Source organism: Rhagoletis zephyria, unplaced genomic scaffold, assembly GCF_001687245.7.
Source record: "Rhagoletis zephyria isolate East Lansing unplaced genomic scaffold, Rhagoletis_zephyria_1.1 Rzeph_scaffold_03724, whole genome shotgun sequence".
Classification (NCBI taxonomy): Eukaryota; Metazoa; Arthropoda; class Insecta; order Diptera; family Tephritidae; genus Rhagoletis; species Rhagoletis zephyria.
Window position 1 is genome coordinate 40244 of NW_016160807.1, and position 4829 is coordinate 45072.

Consider the following 4829-nt stretch of genomic DNA (forward strand, 5'->3'; position numbering starts at 1 on the left):
AGCTTTGAATGTAAAAAATTTGTGTAATCTTGTCCCGGTGAATTACACGAAAGAGTCAAGAACGCGTTTGCTATTTTATTGACGAATGAATTTTAAACAAAGAATTCAAGCCGTGTCTGCTTGAATAAAACGTCATTTTTTACCAACTTCAAACTACAATGACAACTTGTATGTAATTTCCTGAGTTTTGCACATAGTCTAGACATTTTTTTGTATGTTTTTTGTTGTAGGATGTACTATATTTTTATAAAAAATTCCTGGAAAATTTAAAGTAAAAAATGTTCCATACATTGTGAAAAATTCTATGTGCTAATAATTTAGTGTGGCACTGTACATATTTACATACATATCGGTACCTGAGTAAAAGATCGACCCACAGTGTACAGCAGACATGAGCACTTTTTTGCCCGCGCAGTAGCGAAAGTGCGAGCGCGGGCTTGATAAAGGGAAAAACAGTTTACGGGAGGAAGGGTATGAAAAGTTGAAAAGTTATTTATATCCCCACCGACATCATGTTCTTCGCAGTACGCTCAGTATATCCAGTAAACAAACTTAGCTATTTTCTTCCACCAAATTTGGTCTCCATAAAGGACTAGTGTTGCAAGCAACGTTTTTTTGGGAATAAGGGTGTTGTGCAGCAATTTTATGTGGTGAAAATTATTTTAGCACTGAGAAAATGGATAGAAAAATATTGCAGTGCGCTTGAACATCTAAGGTTTAACTGAAATATAGATGTATTAAGAATATTTATTTTACTAATACATACCAATTTTTTTTTTATTTTACTGTGTCGAGGTCGTTGCACAAATATTTGTAATTTAGTATTTAAATTAATTGTGAAACATATTGAATGCACTAATTAAATTATGGGAGCGATTTATTCACACAGAATTGGAAATAGGGTTGATGATATACTTTAAATAAATTGTGAGTCTGCGAAAATATCTTTTCAGCATATGAATATACATACTTCTTAACTTTTTCCCGAAAATTTGCATACAGGCCCGAAATTATGCCAGTAACATTCAAATATCGTCGCTTTGATGGAAAATTTCCGTAAGCGTCATTTTGGCAGTTTTTAGTTACAGATGCAGTTATATATTTTAAAATCAGATATATCGCTTTTTTGTTAACTGTTTTTTGGATATCTTCTTTAGTTTCCGAGTAATTGACTAAAATCATTTGATACAAATTACGTTAGTAATGCTGTTGTACTAAACTAATCAAGATCTTTCAAATAGCATCATCTGTTTTTAAATATCTGCTTTAGTTTCCGACATATTCAGCCTTATCATGAGTTTCATTTTCTCGAACCGGGCCACCTTTTCACTTTTCGTTTCCGTGTATTCACTACGGTGGGTGAAAACATTTCTGGCGAATTTTTTTTTGGCGAAACTCACGATTAGGCTGATTAGTGAAAAGTATCGTTAATTTATAAAAAAATTTATCACATTTGGCGTATACGACAAAATTTTATTAAACTCATAAATGGTTGACAGTAAACTAAAAATAAGATAATATAAGAATTTCGTGAACTAGTACATAGCATTCTCCGACACTTTAGAGAAAATCTGTAGTCGAGTTTCTGAGAAATTACATTCCAAACTTCAATTGTGATTTCCCGAAACCTGCCGAAAGTAACATGCAACGATCTTTTATCTAGGCGACGATATAACATTTAGCTAAAATATGCATCTAAATAAATTATAATTGTCATTATTTTCGCAGTTGAAGTATATGCCAGGCGAGTAACAGGTAAATACATACATATGTAAGTATACCTAAATTAGCACCTTGAGCTTGTATAATTATCTCTCTCTAATGCATTAATTCTATATACGTCAGGACCAACGCCCGACGCAGTTATGTCTTTATTTAATAACGGCTCTATGACAAAATATTCAAGAAATATATACTTAGATTTTTATTTACTTCATTTCATACATTAATATTGACCTGATTTTTTTTTAATAAATACCAGGAATAAATATTTAATAAAAAACTATTTCACTTAAGCTTAACCAACTTTTAGTTGCTCGGAGCTAATTTTGGAACGCTTAATGAAATATTTTCATAGACGGTAAATGCAATCCTGGGTGCATCGTTAATGAGCTGAAAAACCAAAACAAATTAAATTTGTGGAATGGAGCCTTTTGAAATGGCCTTTACAAACGGCAATGGAATTTCCGTTTGCCTTCCATTTGGCATATTTGCGGGTTAAACCTTCAGAAAGTTACAAAAAAAAAAACAACATTGTTTTCTATTTTTATTATTATATATTTTTGAAATAAAAATACTCCACCTTGTACACCAGAAAATTTCTTTAAACCATCTTGCGCAGCAGTTTGTTGATATTATCTTCACGGTTACCGCAATCACCAACATCAACGTAGTGGCCACAGTAACTTCGAGGCTTTCTTGAAGTGGGATCCAACAGTGAATATTTCGTACGCCAAATAATTATAATTATAATCAACGCACTGAATATCGTGCGCTTTGTGCAATTTGCGTTCGATCACATAGTTGTCAGAGTTTGGGACACGTTGATAGTTGTGTTTGACAATTCCACGTTTGTAGATCAATTCACGAACTGTTATAAGATTTGGATAGCCCCATGTAATATACGGTTCGGCAATCCGTAGCATATTAATGGTTGCCTTGTTCAATTCGATGAACAAACCGTTGTTAATGTGGCGAAGATGGAACCACAGTAAAACTTTACGCACTTTTGGTGCAACTTTGTTTATACCGCAGATAAAGATCACAAAAGCCATTCTGCGGGCACGTAGACGGCGCAACTTCATCTCACGGCGTCCATCAGGAGATATGTTGCTTGATATTTCTCAGCATGCTCCAAATTTTCACGCTTGCAGAGTGCAATCACAGTAGAGCGCTTTAGTTTGCGCTTATCAGGGTAGCACATTTGCAGACCTGCTTCTTGCTTAACTTTATCTTCGACTCGCGGACAGCATGCAACTTCCTGGAAGGTAGTTTTCCCTTTGCTTCGGGCTTCTTACCGGCCCTGGTGGCAGTCATCTTATCTTGTCACTTAGCACGTTGAGAAGGCGAAAAAAAGTTCGCCAAATATTTGGAGCACATCTTAAATAATGCCACTCGATTTATAACATTTCTATTAAACACAAATTAATTTAGTTTATTACTTTTTTAATACATAGATATGCTGCAACCAGGCACTTACTTTCCCAAATTCCATCTTGCTTATAGGCATACTTTTCCAAATATGCCTGAGATGCTACTTCATACTAATAACTTCATTTTCCAACTGCGCCTTCTTTGTTGCTTCAACATATCCTAAAAAGACATAAAATTTACATTAAACAATAGAAATCGCAAAAATTGGAAAATAAAATACTCCCTTCATTTTGTTTTGTTGTCAAATTTCTGAGATATGGGAATTCACCACGATGCAATACAGAANCGTTTGCCTTCCATTTGGCATATTTGCGGGTTAAACCTTCAGAAAGTTACAAAAAAAAAAACAACATTGTTTTCTATTTTTATTATTATATATTTTTGAAATAAAAATACTCCACCTTGTACACCAGAAAATTTCTTTAAACCATCTTGCGCAGCAGTTTGTTGATATTATCTTCACGGTTACCGCAATCACCAACATCAACGTAGTGGCCACAGTAACTTCGAGGCTTTCTTGAAGTGGGATCCAACAGTGAATATTTCGTACGCCAAATAATTATAATTATAATCAACGCACTGAATATCGTGCGCTTTGTGCAATTTGCGTTCGATCACATAGTTGTCAGAGTTTGGGACACGTTGATAGTTGTGTTTGACAATTCCACGTTTGTAGATCAATTCACGAACTGTTATAAGATTTGGATAGCCCCATGTAATATACGGTTCGGCAATCCGTAGCATATTAATGGTTGCCTTGTTCAATTCGATGAACAAACCGTTGTTAATGTGGCGAAGATGGAACCACAGTAAAACTTTACGCACTTTTGGTGCAACTTTGTTTATACCGCAGATAAAGATCACAAAAGCCATTCTGCGGGCACGTAGACGGCGCAACTTCATCTCACGGCGTCCATCAGGAGATATGTTGCTTGATATTTCTCAGCATGCTCCAAATTTTCACGCTTGCAGAGTGCAATCACAGTAGAGCGCTTTAGTTTGCGCTTATCAGGGTAGCACATTTGCAGACCTGCTTCTTGCTTAACTTTATCTTCGACTCGCGGACAGCATGCAACTTCCTGGAAGGTAGTTTTCCCTTTGCTTCGGGCTTCTTACCGGCCCTGGTGGCAGTCATCTTATCTTGTCACTTAGCACGTTGAGAAGGCGAAAAAAAGTTCGCCAAATATTTGGAGCACATCTTAAATAATGCCACTCGATTTATAACATTTCTATTAAACACAAATTAATTTAGTTTATTACTTTTTTAATACATAGATATGCTGCAACCAGGCACTTACTTTCCCAAATTCCATCTTGCTTATAGGCATACTTTTCCAAATATGCCTGAGATGCTACTTCATACTAATAACTTCATTTTCCAACTGCGCCTTCTTTGTTGCTTCAACATATCCTAAAAAGACATAAAATTTACATTAAACAATAGAAATCGCAAAAATTGGAAAATAAAATACTCCCTTCATTTTGTTTTGTTGTCAAATTTCTGAGATATGGGAATTCACCACGATGCAATACAGAAAGAACAAGGACCAGGGATGTAATTTTAAGTCTTCAGTGGCAATGCGCAGAGCGTTCCGAGTAGCAAAATTAATTTGTATCAATTATAACATTAACGGTGGTTCCAATAAATTTTTTAATATTATTAATCAGAGTACATA

General features: G+C 35.0%; 2 long non-coding RNA genes across 2 annotated transcripts; both read right to left on the bottom strand.

Annotated features, from left to right (window-relative positions):
- Positions 1 to 2664: 2664 nt before the first annotated feature.
- LOC108369527 (uncharacterized) lies at positions 2665 to 3432 on the bottom strand. The gene is made up of 2 exons (XR_001848527.1): positions 3200 to 3432; positions 2665 to 3130 (listed from the first exon to the last, which is right to left on the bottom strand). It is a non-coding gene; the product is annotated as an uncharacterized LOC108369527 (long non-coding RNA).
- A 484-nt stretch (positions 3433 to 3916) lies between these two features.
- Positions 3917 to 4617, bottom strand: LOC108369528 (uncharacterized). Its single transcript, XR_001848528.1, has 2 exons — positions 4452 to 4617; positions 3917 to 4382 (listed from the first exon to the last, which is right to left on the bottom strand). It is a non-coding gene; the product is annotated as an uncharacterized LOC108369528 (long non-coding RNA).
- Positions 4618 to 4829: the final 212 nt, after the last annotated feature.